Below are 20,820 nucleotides of genomic sequence, written 5' to 3'. Positions count from 1 at the left end.
TCACACCCTTGGTCCTGAAGGTATCATCCACCCTGGATTCCCTGTACCTCCAACCCTCATATGCACCAGTGTACAGCCTCTGTCCTATCCAGCCCTGCAAGGTAGAATTCGGATCATGGTAGTTGGGGGGAGGAAGCATCCAGGATCTGGGGGAAAGCTGTGTTCTTCATCGATACTACCTCACACCCTAATTAACCCATCTCCTCTCCTAAACCCCTCTATGAGGGGATCTCCATTGGTCGACACTTGGGCCTTGGGTCTCCACTCTGCACTTCCCCCTTCATTTAATATGATATATATATATATATATATATATACACATATATACATATACACATATATACACATACATACACACACTTATATCTTTTTTTTTTGCATGATGCCTTATACCTGGTCCCTTGGGCACCTCGTGATCGCACTGGCCGGTGTGCTTCTTCCATGTGGGCTTATTTGCTTCTGAGCTAGATGGCCGCTTGTTCACCTTCAAGCCTTTAAGACCCCAGACACTATCTCTTTTAATAGCCGGGCACCATCAGCTTTCTTCACCACATTTGCTTATGCACCCACTTGTCTTCAGCGATCCTATCATGGAGGTGTGCAGTCAATGATATGATTTTTTGTTCATTGATGCCTGGTAACTGATCCCTTTGGGACCACTCGATCACACAGGCTGGTGTGTTCTTCCATGTGGACTTTGTTGCTTCTGAGCTAGATGGCCGCTTGTTTATCTTCAAGCCTTTAAGACCCCAGTCACTATCTCTTTTGATAGCCGGGCACCATCAGCTTTCTTCACCACATTTACTTGTTCACCCACTTTGGCTCCAGCCGTTGTGTCGGGAGAGTGAGCATCATAGAGTTCCAATTTAATAAAAGAAGGTATTCATGCATTGAGGGAGTGTTTGAGTAGAGGCCCAAGGTCCTTCCACCACCTTAATACTTGACCTATAAATATAGACACATAGATCTATTTCTCCATCCTCCTATATATATTTGCATGTACATGTCTTTGTCTAGACCTCCATGAATGCCCTTTGACTCCTAGCTCTTTCCTCCATCTCCCTTGACTTTCCTCCTGCCCTACTACCATGCTTCATCGCCACCTGGGCTAGAGTATACCCCTTCTCTAAGCAACCCTACCCTTGATCATTTCCCACCAGGCCTGTGGTGTTAACAAACCCAGGGACAAGGGAAAAACATGGGACCCCAAATGGTAGAGAAGGGGGAGTGACAGGCCTGGTGGGAAACTATAAATATTTTGATGAAATAATTGTCCTCTTTCGATATGAAAATGTAATAAAAGAGCACTAATACCACACTATCACTAATAGTAATAACACTTGAAGCAACTTGCTGATGAAAATCAGATACAAAAATCTCTTCTCTAGTGTGGTAGCTACATAATCTGGTGTCAATTTGGGACTTGAGAGGATTATGCGTGAAGGGGCAGAATGTAGTCTGTCAACCGGGTCATAGCCAATGAACTCTCTGTGTAGGCATGGCTTTCTCTCTGCTCACTCCCTTGGAGATGCTCTACTGACAAGACACATAGCACTATGCTGATAGACTCCATGTCCTGGGAACTGGAAGAGCCACGTGGAGATCCCTGCCAGCACTGAGATGCTTCTACCGCCACTGGATCCACAAGACTTTGCACCCAATTGCCTGTGATCTTTCTGCATTCGACATCATTGCATGCGTTTCCTGAGACTGAAGAGGACTTTATAGACTGATAATCAGACTTAGTCCAATATCGGACGTGGGCTAATTGGACTTATGCACTTGATCTGAACTGGCCTGGGTGCTTTATCAATATTCAACTGCTCTTTATATAAACCTCTTCCTTACACACATATGAGTGTATTTGGATTTGTTTCTCTAGTCAGCCCAGATTAATACAACTAGTCATTCAAGAAACCCTATTTTACCTAAACATTTTGAGATTGTCTTTGACAAGTACTTTGATTGAAATGATATGGATTACCAATATTTCAAAAATTCACAAAATGAAACTTATTCTTATTTATTCCCTTTGCTATTTAATTATGTACTCTCTCGTGCTGATCATTGCCGTCTGAATCACTTGCTGTAACAGAAAACAAAAACATTTTTCATTGCAGGGACAGCTTGTTTATTCTGGTACCTCTATCATAGAACATCTAGGCAGTGCCTTGATTAAAATCAGGTCTCATTTCTAAATGTCTATGTTGGTGAATTTTTTTAAGTGACGTGAATATTTAAATGTCGTTCTCAAGTGTTTGTCTTGGTGTACTTAATGTACGCTTCTAAGTATAAATAATTTTCCTTTATATGCATAAAAACTTAGGATGATATGCAGACATAAGAAAAAGTCTTTAACATTACAAGACAATAATAATAGTTTAATATGCATTATGAAGAAACATCTATTTGTCATTGGAAAATGCTCAACCTCACACCACCTCTAGGGCATAGAGATACAAGGGTGAGGTAAGTACAGACTTGGGCTGGAGAAAGCCAGAATTCTGATTAGAGACCTGGGTCCCAATGCAATGCTAGGTGTGAGTAATGCCAACCCACAGTTACATTCTCCTGCTGGGACTGGTTCTTCAGCCTCAGAAAGGGCTCTGATGACGCTGCTATTCTTCAAGGCCCTGCACCAATAGTCATTGTCTCCCAGGATCTGTTTCAGCCAAATGCTACAGGGCCTGGGCCTGGTGAGTATGGGAAATATGAAACAGCAGTGTTGGGAAGAGTTGTGAGTGAAATTGGGATATAGGAGGAGAGTCTACAGGAGGAGTGACAGAAGGAGGCCTGACAGGAGGCATTGGGAGAAGTCAGGGTGATTTCAACAACCCGGGACAATTGAAATATGAAGCCACCAGACAACAAATCTGTAGATTGATTTTTAAACCCCAAAGTAAACAAATTTGACTTTTTGCTGACTCATTGTGTGATTACTTCCTTGTGCATGTCTATACCCAACCATGACAAAATATGACCGGGTTTATGATTGGACCTGGGAACTCTGACCTCACCCAGGAGTGGTCCACTCATAGCCAGGAGTCACAGACAGGCCAGGCTTCATACATCTGATAAAAGCCGCTAGACACAGTTCATTCAATGGCATCTCATCAGAGTCCACAAATGCTGTGTTAGGTTCTTTTCTTTCCATTCCAGATAAAGTTTGCTTTCTGCTTGCTGTTTTGTGGTCCATGAGTCCATTCTTTGGTTCATTAGACCAAGAGTCCCAGAACATATTGGAGAAGTTGCAACACAGTGGTCACTGCTGGCCCCTTTCCATGCTAGGTCTATGGGTTTGTGCCTAAGAAAAAGCATGAATTGGTTCCTAATTCTAGGCTGTACATACATTTCAAGTGTATAAACAAGAGACCGGTTGTACAGTAGAACCAACTAGACCCAGAACCTTAGTACAGTAGAAATCTGTCAGGGATGGAATGCTTTTCAATAATAAATAAATTAGGAAAAATGGTAAAGTACAGTTTTTCAAAGGCAGAAAATTTGCAATCAGTCAAAAATAAGCCAATTCAGTAGAGTCCCAACTCTAAGAGGTATCGCTGTTCTTGAGTTAGAGTGCGTGAGTAGGACAGATATGGACGGAAGCTGCCTGATGAATAGTCCTATGGGAGGCACTGTAAGTCAGCCGGCAGGCCCTTTGGATGAATGAATGCAACAAGAGCCATATCCCTGCCCTGTTGACTTCTAGATGGTCTCAGAAATGTGAATTAGAAATGTGATTGTCATATGGCAGCATTATTTGGGAAAGTCAAAACTAACAATTCTGCTCATTTCATTTAAAGCTATATCTCAGAATGAGAGAGAACATAAAATTCTACCTTGCAGGAGGTTTTTTGGCATAGTCCCTGTTGCTCTGGTCTTCATCTGATGGGTGAAATAAACTTCATCATTGCTTCCACAAGTGCAGGCTACATGAATTCTGTGTGTTCAATTTGACAAGGTGTCTGTAGATTAGTTCACCATCCATGTTGGTGGAAAAGGGGTGTTTGCAAAAAATAAATTCTTGCTCTTATAAAATTCCATGCAGTGTAATTTCTATCACTAATATCGCATTATCTTTCTCTTTCTTTTTGTTTTCCTACACTTTCATTCCAATCGCCAGGAAAGAGCTAAGTGTTTTGACTGCATGTTAGCTCAAATTTAGATAACAATCACTGGCAGGAATCTTCAATGTATTCATTGTATGTTTTAGTGCTTGGTGCATAAATTTGAATCATAGTCATATTAGCTCATCTTCCTTGTAGGCATATAGATAGTTTTCTATTACTGACAGCATTGAACTTTACGATAGGCTTGAAATGTTCCTTTCAAAAATGAATGAGTCAGCATGAGTCTTCAATTGGTCATTCACAGTATAATAAACTATAGGACAGTCCCTTTCAAAAATGATCAACACTAGCTCATTGCACCTAATGCCTAGGATATTTTTATATGTTCCATTTTGCTTTTTACTACTTTCAATTTTCCTAGATTCATAACTCGTATATTTGATGTTCTGATTATTATTGAATGTTTTCAGATTCTCATTTAAAGATGTGCCATGCCAGCAAATGTATATCATGAAACATTGTTCCATGCAGATCAATTTTCTATTTCGAGGAGGCAAATGTTCTTCAGTTGAGTGCTTTCCTATCTGAGTTTACGCCTGGTGCTAAATCATACGATGTTCCATTGTCATGCAGTAGGTAATTGTTCAGAAGTGGACCACATCCTTACCATCATACTAAGGCCAGGAAGTGATCATCAATTTGCATCAAAGTTCAAGTCGAAGCCAAAAAAATTGAAACAATTCTACAGGCATCAAAATATATTCTCATCTGAAATTATCAACCATCTCAAGAACAGATTTGATGCACTAAACAGTAACGATAAAAGACTAGAAGAATCGCAGGATGCCATCAACAAGATCACACACGAGGAAAGTAAAGGGTCATTTAAAAGGCAGAAAAGAAAGAAACGACAAAAAATGGATGTCAGAAGAGGCTTTGGCATTTGCTCTTTAACATAGGATAGCTAAAGGATTGAAACGAAATTATGAAGTAAAAAGGCTTAACACAAAATCCCAAAGGATAGCTCACAGAGAAAAAAAAAAAGTAGTGTTATGTGTAAAGACCTGGAGCTAGAAGACCAAAAGGGAAGAACATATTCATCATTTTCCAATTAAAAGACCTTAAGAGAAATTTAAGCCTTCACTTGTAATATTTAATATGAGAAAAATGGAGGAGGTCTGGTGGCATAGTGGTTATATGTTGGGCTGCTTATCTCAAAGTCAACACTTTAAAGCCACCACTCACTCCATGGGAGAAAGTTGGGACTTTCTACCCCCATTCAGAGTTACAGCCTCAGAAACGCACAGGGGAGCTTCTCCCCTGCACCATAAGGTGTATAGGAGCCACAGTCCACCCAGTGGCAGTGTGTTCTGAGACATAGAAAATGTTGTATGGTTCAAGAAGCATAAAAAGAAGATAGAACTGATATACAGAGTCACTGGACTGAACGTAATTGGTCCAACCATTTCAGGAAGTATAATATGACGAATAACATGATTTTGAAGAAAAATGTCCAACTACACTGAAGGAACTGGTGAAAGGGAGATTTTAAGAATTCCACAATACCAATTGAAATATCCCAGTAACACTTTAGGTTATGTAGCACTTTAGGTACTCCTCTATGCAAAGATATTTTATAGAAAGCTGCCTGGTAAGAGCTGGGAAAAGACTGTTACTTGTGCTTATTACAGATAAAAATAGTTCAATAGAATGTGGAAATTATCTAGCAATACCATTACTATTACATGAAAAGAAACATTAGTGAAGGTTATTCAAAACAATTGCAGTATCACATTGATATGTCATTTCCAAAAATCCAATCCCAATTTACCAGAGAACAAGGAACTTATGACATTATTGCTAGCATCAGATAAATTTTGGCTAAAAGCAAATATAGGAAATATGTTTCTGGTATTTTATTGACTGCACAAAGGCATGAAACTATGTGGGTCAAAATATCCCACATATATCATGGATAATGGAGAATGGTCATCACAGAACACTTCCTTGTGCTCATGTGAAATATGTACATAGGAAAAGAGGTGGGCATTTGAACAAAATTAGAGGACACCAAATGATTGAAAATTAAGAAATGTGTTTAAAAGGGTTGGAAGGCCATACCTAACCTCAGCTGGCTACAGAAAGGAGGCGAATCCTTCTCCACACATGCCCAAGGGCTAATGTTCTGAGGCAGAGTTGAGACATGCCTCCACCGTCCATCCTGCCTTATCCTGTACTGACACCAACCTTTCCTCCCAAGATCCCTCACTCTTCTGCTGGGTTACATATTCCATTACAGAAATTACAGACACCATTAGCAATTAAGAGAAACTTCTTATGGGAAATTAACAAGTTACCACTAGCCTAAATCAAAGTATATTAATAATATTATCATTGGTCCAAAGCAACATCTCTCCTGAATTAGCACGTTCTAAGCCTGTCAGCTGCATGGTCCCTTAATGAATTATACCTTCATAATAGACCAATAGATGACAAAATGAATACAAGATAGATATTGTTAGTAATTTCATTTTATTTGGGTTAATAACCAATGTCTATGGAAGTTAGCAGTCAAGAATTTGAATGACATATTTCACTGAGCAAAATCTGCTGCAAAACACCCTTCAAAAGTGTTAAAGAGAAAAAAATATTATTTGGAAACTAAGATGCATCTAACCTAAGTCATAGTAATTTTAATCATCTCATGTGCATAGCAAACCTGGAAATTAATAAGGAAGACCAGAAACGATCTGATGCATTTGAATTATGGCATTGGTGAAGAATAATGAAAATGTCATACAATTCTGAAAGATAAAATAAAATCAGTGTTGGAAGAAATACAGCAGAATTTCTCCTTAGACATAATAATACGCTGAGCATGGTGTAAAGAGGGTTCACCACTTGAGAAGGGCATCATGGCTGGTTGACCAAAATGTTAGCCAAAAATAGGAAGACTCTCAAGCTCGACTTCACAGTGCTTGTAACAATATACTTCAACATAACAATGATTTGTGAGTGTGGCACAAGATGAGCAGGGTTTCGTTTTGTTGTACATACAGTCACCAAGAGTTATAACTGACTCAGAGAACTAATAATAACAGCCATAACAACCTTGATTTATTTGAATTAAATATTGCTGTGCATTGAATCATCCTGTACCCTAACAAAAAGGAATTGATTATGTGCTGGGAATCCTAACCCTGTATGTATAGATGCAATTACATTTGGAAATTGGGTTTTCTATATTATTTTAATGAGGCCATATCAATGTAGGTGAAAATTGAAAACCTTCTCAATTCTGAGATAAGAGCAGGTTGTCAAACGTCTCCAAGCTCAACATTTCCATTATTCAAATGGAAAAGTTGGGGGGCGGGAAATCTGCTCAGTGTTCACAAGTTTGCTCAATAGACAAACTGAAAATCAGACTTGAAAAACCTCTACAGGCCAAGGGTGTGTCACATTAGGTGCCAACCAGCGGGTTCTAAAACATAGCTATAAATTTCCCTGTGAGTATTGCTTTGAAATTTTCCCAAAGATTTTGATATGTTATGTTTAAATTATCATGTATTTGAAGGAATTGTACCATTTTAACTCTTATTTAATCAATTAACCAGTTGTTTTTAAGCAGTGAATTATTCAGTTTTCTTGTGTTTGACTTTTCTGCCCTTGCTCTTTCTATTGTTGATTTCTAATTTGATACTTGTGTGGTCTTAGAAAATGGAGGGTAAAGTCTCATTATTAAATATATATATTAAGCTGGGTTTGTGTCCTTATATATGGTCCATTCTAGAGAATGTCCCTTGGGCACTAGAAAAGAACACATACTCTGGTGGAGTATTCGGTATATATCTAAGACACCAAGTCGGTTAATGGTGTAGTTTAATTCTATGTCTTTGTTGAGTTTTTTCCTGATGACAGTGATGTTTGCATGTCTCCTATTATTGTTGTTGTATTTTTATATTCCTCTTTTCAGTTCTAAAATTGTTTGGTTAACAGATTTCAATGGTTTTCCATTGGGTACCTATATGCTTATTTATTTCTTCTAATTAACTTGTCCCTTTAATTATTACATTGCCATGTTTTGCCGCTAAAACTAGATTTTGCTTGGATATCTGTTTTATCAATAATTAATAGTGCCATTCCTGTTTGGGGGTTCAGAGTAGGGAGGTGCCATTAGTTTAATATTTTTTCTCCATCATTTGATTTTTAGTCTATTTCATTTGGCACCCAAGAGTCTCTCTGGTCCCTGGACCATGAAGCTGCCTGCTGCTCTTTCTCACACTACCACAGTCTAGACACTTCTTCTCTGGCTTTGTCCTAGAGTTTTCTTGAAACAGACCCTGAGGCTCTTGGTCTCAGCCTACACCACTTCAGGCAGAGATCTAAAATGTAAACTTCCAATAGTTTGGGCCTTTCTCTGTGTGTCCAATATTAACATGGGAGTGTTTGTTGACAATAAATGGGACTCTAGCACTTAATAGGGAACATATGGAAAGATAATGAGGAATACACAGACAGTGACCCCTCCCCAAGCTCCATTGAATCACTCGAGAAACAGGCACTACCTCTCTACTATAAAGGCATCAATCCACTTGCAATGAAACTATTGTCCTCTCGACTCACACTTGATTCTATTATCCAACCCATCGTAGTAGGTGCAAAATGGCAGTCAAGACATTATCTCAACTTAGCTCAGGTTTATCTCACCGTAGATCAAGCAAGATGTCAAATTCATCCTGTAGTAATTTACCAAGTTCAAAAATGGCAAAGCACAGATATGTGGATGAAGGGAGACAGCAGACAGTGTAATATATAAAAAGAATAATAATTTATAATTTATCAAAGGGTCCTGGGGAGCAGGGGGAGAGGAAGGAGCTGATAGCAAGGGCTTACATAGAATGAAAATGTCTAGAAAATGATGATGGCAACATATTTGCAAATGGTAGAATTGATTATGGATTGTTATAAGAGCTGTAAGAGCCTCAAATAAAATAATTTATGTTTTAAAAAGTGCGTGATTGGAATGGTCCTACCCAGCAACTGGCAGACAATACCCTGCCCCATATTGGATCCCTGAAATGTGGAATAAGGGATAATATAGTAGGAAAAGTCAATTAAACTGACCAGCAAACTGATTCTGCCCAGCAAAATAGTAAACCAAAACCAATACCCCATTCCTGGAGGGACTGCAAAGGTTAGTACCCCCATCAAGGACTTTGAGGATGCAGGAGGGGTGATTCCCATCATATCCCCATTGAACTTTCTTATTTGGTCTGGGTTAAAGACAGATAAGAAACAAATCAAAAACAGACACCTGCTCCCCATGCTCATTACAACACATTCACAAGAGCAAGAAGCTAGAAACATCAAATTAAAGTCATGAAATGAAGAGTGCATAGAAACTGGTATGTACACACAATGGAATACTACACATTCCCCTCAAAATGCAATGAAGCACCTCTTGACCTGGAGGGATCTAGACAATGTTATGCTGCATGAAGTTAGTCAAGCACAAAAGGACAAATACCATATGAGTTCACTGTGGTAGAGCAAGCAGCATAACAGGCACCAGCTCAAGCTTGCAGGGCATCCAGCCTTCTCTCCAAGGACCACACAACTTGCTCGAGATCTGGACCAGTGCCAATTAATCAGACATCATCTGCTCCAGGTAAGCATGGTGTAGGTCACTCCATGGGAGGGTGCCTCATGACAGCTGGAATCAAATGGTTGGGGAAGAGGGGTAATCCTGTCTGCTGAGTGGTGGCCAGGTGGATCAGGGGTGAGGTTCACTGAGAGGGAGGCAGCCCTTCCAGAGGGATGCAGTCTGATGGTGGAGGAAGAGCAGGAGAGGAGAGAGAGAAATGTCTTGTTTGGGGTAACATAGGTGCATTTCTGCTTGGGGGATGGGAGGAAAGACTAACTTCCAAGTGGGGGGAGGTGTTATTGAGGATACTTTGGGGGATATTAGTGGGGAGTATGGCTTTAGTGACATGCAGTATATGGGCAACATTGAACTAGGGTGTCAGCGGGTATCCCAGAAACCAAGTGATACACTGAATCCTGGATCTTTGGGTGCATGGCATTCCCCAGAGGCTGCACACCCATTCAGGAAGTCCACGAGGTGTTCTGGACTCTGCATCAGACACACTTGTATCCTTTAGACTTAAATTGTAAACTACTTGGATCTGCAGAAGCAGAAAACAACTATCCCAAAAGTGGTGCACTGTTGGTTGGCCGACAAACAGGTTCTTGTTACATCAATGGCCGATATGGTGTATTAAGATATGTATTACTTGGGCCATCCTGTGACAGATATTCTTTTTTATTTTGCTTATGCAAATTTTAGCGTGTATCTCCAAGGTGCATTACCATTGGGGGTCACCCTCTTGAAGATGTGTTATTTTTCTGGTTTTTGGATAATGAAACCCAGAGACGTTGAGCCTATGGTGAAAGAAAATAGAGCAAGGGTCTTATGTGGAGGCGGGATATGGAGGGGTGAGGTATATCAAAGGGAAATTATTCAAGGAGTCCAGGAAGGAAAAGTTTGCTTGGAGAATGATTGTGGAAGCAATTGGACAATTCTGTTTGATATGATTGAACTATTGGATGATAACATATATGTATTAACTCCCAATGTACACAAATAAAACAAAAAGTATAAAACCAGGAATGGATTTGGGACTTGCACTAAAAGCTAGTTCCAATATAAGAACAAATATTTCTTACACCATGGTGGCAGGTGATTGTGGGGAAGTAATGTCACACCCACATCAGAAAGGATGCTAAACAATGCTTTTAGGAATCTATAGAGACAATGGGCCAAAATTTATGTTCCTGATTAGACAATACTAATACGTTTCTACCCAATCTTTCCACCCTCCTTCAGTCTAGAAGAGAATTATCAATAAAAATGGAGATTTGGGTACTATATTAAATTTCACACTATTTTGAAGTTAGTAAATATTTACCAAATCAAATAGCAAATATAAGGTTAGGAAATGCATATTCTGAACTGAAAAATCGTGGTATCATTATTTTATACTCCCTCCTCAAATATCCTTCAAACTGAAGGAATCTTCTCATGATCATTTATTCATAAGTTATAGTGCTATAACTAGTTAAGGCTCACAATAAATCTGTTTTGGAAGAATACAGCCAGAATTTTACATATAAGCAGGGGTAGGAAGATGTTGCCTCACTTACTTTGGACAAGCTACTGGAACCAATTCCTGAAGAAGCACTTCAGAGCTGACAGTGTACAGATAGGGTCATAAACAAAGGGGAGAGACCTTCAAGAAGATGGTGGCCACAATGGTGGGTTCAAACAGAGTAATGATTTTCAGGGGGAAGCATAAAAAAAGAAAGAACATCTTACAAAATATTTTCATAGCATAAATATACATATATACATGAGTATACATGTGAGTGTGCTTCCATAGAAATGTCTATTAATATCCCTACCTATTCTTTTATCTCTCATCATCACTTCTATCCCTTACATCATCTTATCTATACTTTGTGTAATTAAAATGAAAACTAATAATACAGAGGTAAAAGAATAAAACAACAACCAAATCTAAATAAGCATTTTCAATAGAATCAGTATTTCTTTATCTTAAGTTCCTGAGAACTTAAGTGCTTATTTTAGATTAACCCTGTCAAAGATTGACCAATAAAAGATAAATACATCTGTAAAAATTATAGCTCATAAAGTAACATTAGTCATCTGCTTCAGGAATGACCCACTGAAAACCTCATGGATAGCAGCAGAATATTGTCCAAAGGCACTCAAAATATGACCAAGGAAGAACTGTCTTCTCTTAGGAGATTTGATCACAATAGCTTGGATGGAGTAAAGCCTGTGGGAATACATCCTTCAGGTCCTTCATTGGCTACTGTGGAACAATTCAAAATAAGAACAAATGGTTGCAAATATCAATTATTTCTCAGATCTTAGAATATGATGTATGACTCTAGAAAAACTGGAAGTTATCAAAAATGAAGTGAAACACATACATATTGATATTCTTAGCATTAGTGAGCTGAAATGGACTGGCATTGAACATTTTAAATCAGAAAATCATATGGTTTGCTATGCTGAGAATTACAGCTATATATATGTACATATATATATATAATGCTATTGCATTCACAGTCAAAAAGGACAGGTAAAGGTCTATCTAGAAATACAATGTGACAGGATAATACCTATCTGCAGAAAATTAAATCCAGTTAATACAAATATAATTCAAATTCATATACCAATGACTAAAGTTAATGAAGAAAAAATTGAAGAATCGATAGAAAACAAATTATACATTTCAACAAATCAATGAAGCATTGGAAGTATTCACTCAGCTATGCAACAACCACCACAGCAAAAATGAAGACAGCTATCTTGCTAACCGACTGGAAGATCTCCACATTTGTAGGTATTCAAAAAAAGGGTGAAGTAACATGATGCACAAATCCTAGAACATTATCATTGATATCACATGCAAGTAAAATATTGCTAAAGATCATTCAACAATGGTTTCAATCCAGCCATATTGAACACGGTTATCACTGCTGACATCACATAGATTTTAGCAGAAAGCAGAGAAAACCAGAAGTATGTCTCCTTGGTTTTTTTTATAGACTATGAAAAAGCATTCAATTGTGTGGATCATAACTAACTAGAGATATCCTTAAGAAGAATTGGAATACTTAATCAGACTCATGAGGTATCGGTATGTGGATCAGTAAGTAATTATGCAAGAAGAACAGGGGAGATCACGCGGTTCAAATTTTTAAAAAGGTGTGTGGCAGGTTGTAATCCTCTCACCACATCGATTTAATCTGTATGCTGAGTAAATCATCAGAGAAGCTGAATTAGTATATGAAGAATGAACCATCAGGACTGGAGGAAGGCTTATTTACAATGTTCAATATGCAGATGACATAGCTTTGCTGCCTGGCCCTGAGGAGGGACTGACGTACTTGCTGATGAAGATCGATCAAGGAGTGCAGCCTTCTGTGGATTACTTCTGGATGTAAAGAAAACAATAATTATCACAACTTGACCCGCAGTTAATGTTCTGGTCAATGAGGGAAAGGTTGAAGTTGTTGCTGATTTTGTCTTGGATCCACATCTGCATTCGTGGAAGCAGCAGTCAAGTGGTCAAATGACACATTGGATTAGGGGTAAATCTGCTGCACAAGACCCCTTTACAGCTTTGAAAAGCAAGGTTGTTACTTTGAGGACTAAGGACCACTTGACCCAAGCCACGGTATATTCAATCATCCCTATGATGGGGAAGTTTGACACTGAATAAGGAAGACTGAAGAAGAATGGGTGTGTTAGAATTATGGTGCTGGGGAAGAATTTTGAAAGTACCAAGGACTACCTGAGGAACAAACTACTCTATCATGGAAGAAGTACAGCCAGAATGATCCTTAGAACTAAGGATGGTGAGACTCTGTCTTACTTACTTTGGACATGTTATCAGGAGAGACCAGTCTCTGGAAAAACCATCATGGACTGAAGGAAGAAGAAAAATGCCCTTGATGAGATGCATCGACACAGTAGCTGCAACAATGGACTCCAACAGAAGAACACTTGTGAGAATGGGACAGGGCTTGGCAGGGTTTCATGCTGCTGGACTCAGTGCCCCTGTGAGTGGAAAAGAGCTTGTCCTCACTTAACAACCACGCTTCCCCAGGGGGTCGTAAATCCTCAAACTACTCAGGTCTAGAGTTTTCTTATTATACATTTGTAATTGGAATAAAGCTCAAATTTTACAAATACATTAATATGGGAACTTGACTTTTTCTTAACGACATTAAATTAGTATGTGTCATATATAGCCAGTGAGTAAAAAATATTCCACATTTTACTGTCAAGATTACGGTCTATATTAATTCAATATGTCAATGTATGAATATCAGTTAGCTGTGGTGTAGTGGTTACGTGTTGGGGTACTAATCACAAGGTTAGCAGTCTAAAACTACCAAATGAGGCATTTGATTGCTGAAAGGAGCTAGTTTTGGAAACAGACTGGCAGTTTTAACCTGTTTTATAAGAGCTCTAAGTCTGAATGAACTTGATGTCAACAAGTTCGACTCGAGTTTGGGGATACAGGAACGCTGCTTTGTTTTCTTGGTATAACAAGTGGTTCTACTGGCTTTCTTTAGATTTAAGACTCATGCTGGGCAGTCTCTAACTCCCAGGAAATGACCTTTTTCTGAATGGGTTTGATAAGAAGATAAGGGAAGATACTGATAGAATTCTCCTTTGAGTAAGTGTTAATAGGATTCCCTGGGAAGTCATCCTGCTGTGTATAAAATGAGTCCAGTGAGAAGCAGGAGAAGGGAGGCCATTATCAGCCAGAGCTAGGAGTGGAGTTTGTCCTTTGAACTCTGCGGTGAAATTCCTGGATCCAAATGACAGTCACATCATCAGAGGATCAGCAGGAGAACCAGAAGCCAGTGAATGGAATGGAGTGATTGAGAACGAGTAGAGATGAGTGCTTTTGTGCAGTCATCTGGCTTGCACAGTCTGGCTTATACCTCTGGGCACTTAATTCGGAAGCTGGGCAGCTGACCTAAGGATGTGGAACTCAGAGTGTCTTCAGGGTGAGCTTACTGCAGTGAGGTGCCTCTGGACACCTAATTCAGGGAGGTAAATTTGCTAACCCAAGGAGCTTGAGCTGAAAGTCTTCAGGTGGGGTTTACTGTAGAGTGTTATGCCCCTTTGGTCCTTTATTATCAGACCTGAAAAAAATTCTAACATGTCCTGATAAGCAACTCAAGTCCGAGTATTTTTCACTGGATTACAACTTGGTAACAACCTCAATAAATTCTTTAGCAATCGATTTTGTCTGAGTTCTGTGAAGCCATTGCAATGTAGAGAACACTAATGAAGACAACACTTGTATTACAAGTTGGCACAGCAATCATCTAAGATTGGGTTTTTAAATGACAGTGAATACATGACAGTAGTGTGTGTGGTATGTAATCGGCATCAACTGTCCCAACCGTTAGAAACAAAAAGTTTAACTGAAACTTATTCTAGAACTGTTTAGTAAAGTGTATTGTTAGACTATCTGCCATGGCTCTATTTTGAGTATAAGCAACAACCTAATAAATGCTCCGTATGAATTTTTTAGCACATGGCTCTTGAATTGTACCAGGGAATACCATTAGTAATTGATATTATTATTAATGATATTAATATTTTCAAAATACCAAAGATTTAAATATTGATTTACAAGAACAAATCTCACTTTGATCACTTTGAATTCTTCTCTGTCAAAGATGAACAAAATTGCCAGACTTATTTGTAAAGTTTCAAAAATTAGAATTTTTTCAGTTCTGCCTAATGCAAAAAACTATGGTACATCTTAGTTGTCTTATCTAAGGGAAGGGACCTCTTCTACTGAACATTCGCATTTTTTCCGTTCTCTGGATCGTTGCATTAAAGTTAACAATTTCAAAATTCCCCAGAAAACCACACAGATTTACTTTTCCTCTTAAGACCCTGTTGTAAAATAAAGCAATTCATAGGTAATCATATTTCTATTACAGTCTGTTCTGATTTAAATTACTATAGTAGGTTCTATTTCATATAGTAATTCTTTGATTTTAAAAAGATTAAGCATTTCATGTCTTTTCAACTCTCCAAAGCATATGGAAATTTTTACTCTCTGGTCTTTGAATAATTCTATAATTTTTCTATAGCAGAACCTCTATTATATCTATCTTCACCAATAAGTGGTTTGTAGTCAGTGCTTAGGTTATAAAATTTCAGTAAAAATAGAAATAAATTACATTAACTAGGAAATGAAATAAAACCCATTATACCAAATCAATTAGATGTATATGTAACGATTATTTGCCCTGAAATTATTTGTACATTTCTGGCATAATACAGCTGCAGGTGGGAGTCACTGAATATAATGTGGCTATCAATGTAATCTCATCATTAAAAAACATTTCAAAATTAATGTGTGTACACAGTGTACTTGAAATTTCTATAACTATATCAATTCCTTTACTATTTATGATTGCAAAAATACCAGAATTCCATAAATCAGAAGTTATATTAAACCAGCATTTACTTATTCCCAGGGACCCTGTTAATGTAGATGTAACAAATGAGTGTACCTAGGTTCATGTTTTATTTCTGCACTTTATTCCCTTATATTTCTAGAAATTATAAGCTACTAAATCTACTCAAATGTCTACACTATAGCCTCAAAAGCACCTTTACACTTGAATGTCATGGTTGATATTTTCCTTAAAACCTAGGGATTTATTTGTTTGTTTATAGAAGGGCTCAATTTTAACTACACTTGTCCAATCTCGTTTTTGTGTTTCCTTTTCCAGTATTAGATTAGATAAAATTAATATTACATAAGATTAGTATTAGATTTAGATAAAATACTCATAACTATGCTGGATTATGCTTAGGAAAAACTATTGCTCCACAGTAGGAGTGCTAGAAGAAGCAAGAGAGCAATAAGATAGAGTGGGTGTAGAAAGTATAGCACCAATGAAACATATAGCATCCCTCTAGTTCTTTAATGCTTCTTCCTCCCCAGGATCATAACCCCAGTTCTACCTTCCAAATCCTACTAGACCAGAGTATGTGCACTGGGGTAGATAAGTGCTCTCGACCTATGCAATCCAGGACAGATAAACCCCTCAGGAACAATAATGGGAGTAACAATACCATGAGGGAATGATGGGAGGAGCTAAGGCGGGGGAGGGAAGGGGGATGAAGGGGAAACCGATTGCATTGATCAATGTATACCCTCCACCCTCACCCAGGGTGACAAACAGCAGAAACATGGATGAATGGAGACAGTGGATAGTGTCAGATATGAAAATAATAATTTTATAATTTATCAAGGGTTCATGAGGATGGGAGAGAGAGGGGAGAAAATGAGGTGCTGAAAACAAAGACTCGTAGAAAGAAAACATTTTTAAAAGGATGATGGTAACATATATAAAAAATGTGCTCAACCCAATGGATGTATGAATTGTTATAAGAGCTGTAAGACCCCCCAATAATATTATTTTCTTTTTAAACAGTGTTTAGACCTGTATAGAGATTATTTTATGAAACAAGAGTTTAATATTCTATCATTTTATCTTAATAAAAGTTTCTATGACCTTGTGAAAAAGAGAAAGAGAGAGAGAGACAGATTAGTATAAGAATATGTCGGTGGCCCAAAATGAAATGTATGCATAGTTTGTTCTTTTTTAATATACATTTTCTATAAACATTTTTTAACTCCCTTCACTTAAGTTTCTCCAAGAACTATGATATGTGCATAATAGATTGATCAAGACCATGATAAATTTGATAGATTCCAGGAAGGACAAATGGACTCAAATATAGCAAAGCTTTTATGGATGGAACAGTGCCAGGAAATATACATACATAATTTTGTATTGAAAACTACTCAGTATCACATAATAACAACAACAACAAGGAGGAGAAATAGTTAATTGTTTGGAAGTAGCAGAATCAAGTCAATTATAATAGAAAATATATATCTGGCTGATCACAAAGTTCTTCACAGACAGCTAAAACAAGGTCTACAAAGTCCAGGGAGGCCAAATATATTCAACATTTTATATTATTTTAAAATTCATCCAACTATTGGATTAATAGAGAAGATGTCAGAAAACTAAATAAATAAATACATCATAAATAAATACATAGATAAATAAATAAAATAATTACTTTCAAAGAGAACACATTCTCCATTAGGAACAAATCTACATCTTATGTAGAGATTACATTTTTTACTTTAGTAATTCAATATTACTATTTGGATTTCATATAAAGAAAAACAAAACAAAAAAGAAAAAACACTAAAATTCAACAACAAAAAACCCCAGTAAAACCCCATTAAAAGGAAAACAGTAAATATTAAAACTAGAACAAATTCAAATTGGGTCAAAAGGGAGAACAAATGATAATGTGTACAAATTTAACCTAACTACATCTCTCTCAATCCATTTTCCAATACACTCTGTCCCATAGCAAGGCTATGAAATCATTGGTCAATGATCAGAGTGGATTCATTGTAGATTTAATCCACAAAAGATTCCTGGACATGGAGTTTAGGCTTTCACTGGTCATCCACAGCTTTCTGAAAACTGAGGGCTCACATTTTTTATTTATTAATAAATCACTTTATTAAGGGCTCTTACATATTACAGTCCAAACATTCATTATATTAAGATGATATGTAAAAATATTGCCATCAACAATTTCAAAACATTATCTTTCTCCTTGAGCCCTTTGATATCAGTTCCTCTTTTTTCCCTCCTTCCCTTGCCCTGCCACACTCACAAACCCTTAATACATCATGTATGATTATTTATACATACTTTGAGCTGCCCCTTCTATCCCTTCACCTACAATCTTGGTATTCATCCCCTCAATGGGGGGTATTTCACCATCATTGTGTTCACTTCCCCTTCCCCTCCTTTCACCCCTTCCTATCCGCTACCTTCCTGAAATAGTTAATCCCATTAGTCCTGTATCTGAGGGTTTTGTCTATCTTGAACTCTGAAAATTGAAAGCTCTCGTCTATTCTGATGTATGTACGCCATACTATCAGGATTTGTGAGTTAAGGACTGAGATCATAGGAGTGGGGGGAGGAAGGCTTAAGGACCAGAAGTGTTGTGTGTTTCATTGGTGCTATACTGCCCCCTGGCTGTAGCTTCTCTTCCATGTGGTCCCTCTGTGCTGGAATGTCCAATTTTCCCTGGATGTCTACTTCTACTCCCCTCCTTTATCTCTATGTAGCTGTTTATTTTTGAACTCCTGATGCCTGTTCCCATGGAGATCTCATAACCACACAGGGTGGTGTGATTTTTCCATGTGAGCTTTGTTGATTCCCTGCTAGATGGCTGCTTGTTTGGCTTCAAGCTTTTAAGATCCCAGATGCTCGATCTTTTAATAGCTGGCTACCATCAGCTTTCTCCGCTGCATTTGCTTATATACCTCAGCAATTTTGTCGGGAAAGTGGGCACCCCCCATTTCCAGATTGTTAGAACTAAGTATTCTTATATTGAAGGAAAATTTGAATAGAGGCCCAAAGTCCATCCACTACCTCAATGTATTGATTTATAAATATACGTACATAGGCCAATACTCCGGTTTTTATGTATGAATATATTTACATATATGCATATCTATGTTTGTACTCTATAAATAGTTTTGCTTCCTAGTTCCCTTACCTTCTTCCTGCCCCACTATCAGACTCATCCTTGTTTGCCTCTCTGTAGGTCCTCTCAGCTAGGTTATGTTTGCTCCATCCCCTCCAGGAACTCTACATCCCCTCATCCTGGAGGGGAGATCCCTAGTTGGTCTCCTGTCCATGTCTTTATTTGCGCACCACTCCCTTTACCCCCACCTCCTCTATAAATATTACCCTATATGAACTAATAAAATAAATGTTCAAAATTAAATTACTAAAAAAATTATAAACCCATTTGGCAGGCTCATAAGTATGTTTTACAGTGTTGGAGAACATATCTGATACAAAGGTGATTGAAAAAAATATATATGAATATTCCTTCCTCAACAAGTCATCAATCCCTCCTCACATTCTGTAAGCAAAGTTGTATCATCTGCATATCATAGATTGTTAGTAAACCTTCCTCCAATCCTGATACCACCTTCTCCTTTATATAATCCAGCTTCTCTGATTATTTGCTGAGAACACAGACTGAATAAGTAGGGCAATAAGATTTGTGGAATATAAAAATAATTTTCCCCCAGCTTTGTCTCCCCCTAAGATATGCCAAACATGAGGGGCTGTTTGTCAGCACATGGTGGGAAGTCAGATGCTTAAGAGATATCCTTCCTGAAGGCATTCAGCCATCAGACTACTGTCTGGTCCCACCACAGGTGGGGCTCACTCCCTGCTGCTAGGGAAAATTGATGGCTTCCGAGGAAAGCTTTGGGTCTCCAGCTCTAGATGGGTATAAGGTAATCTATGGTCCACCCATCTTGTCACATGTGTACCCCCAGTACCTCCCCTTCCTATTGAGTGTATACCTCCTCTCATTAATGTATTACCTATAGTACAACTCCTTCCTGTTATGTATGTCTTTACCTGTAATTAGGGGGCTTGCACACCCCCAAAGGTATATAATCCTTGCTAGAGATAAAGAGCTCTGTCTCCCCCATCCTCCCTCCCCCAGTGGCTCTCTCTCCCATGGTCCCTTGTCCCCTCTCCCCGCATCCTCCTTTTCTTCCCTCTCTCTCATGCCTCACATCTCCACGTGGACCACCAAGCAGGGCTCAGGTGAGCATGCTACTATGAAATTTGTCTGACTGCATGATTTCAATCTCTTTTATCTCTCTTATTCTCTATGACTGTACTATAATCTTTACTTATTATCGCTGTACAATAGCGCCTACTGGACCCGTGATGACGTGTTAGGGGCTGGCTCCCCTGAAAAGGATTCAACTCTGGAATCCTTTCCTGCTTTCATACCACACGGTATTCCCTTGTTCTAGTCATGTAACTGTCCCTTGATCCATGAACAATTCCCACATGAGCACAGTGATGTGCTCTGGAATTTCCATGCTTCTCAAAGTTATCCATAACTTGTTGTTATCCAAACAGTTGAATGCTTGTGCATAGTCAATAAAATACACATAACCATCTTTCTTATTCACTGCTGTCCAGCACCTGACATCAGCAATGATATTGCTTCTTCCACGTTCTCCTCTGGATCTGC

This window comes from Tenrec ecaudatus, chromosome 11 (assembly GCF_050624435.1).
Source record: "Tenrec ecaudatus isolate mTenEca1 chromosome 11, mTenEca1.hap1, whole genome shotgun sequence".
In the NCBI taxonomy this organism is placed as follows: Eukaryota; Metazoa; Chordata; class Mammalia; order Afrosoricida; family Tenrecidae; genus Tenrec; species Tenrec ecaudatus.
This window is presented reverse-complemented; position numbering follows the sequence as displayed.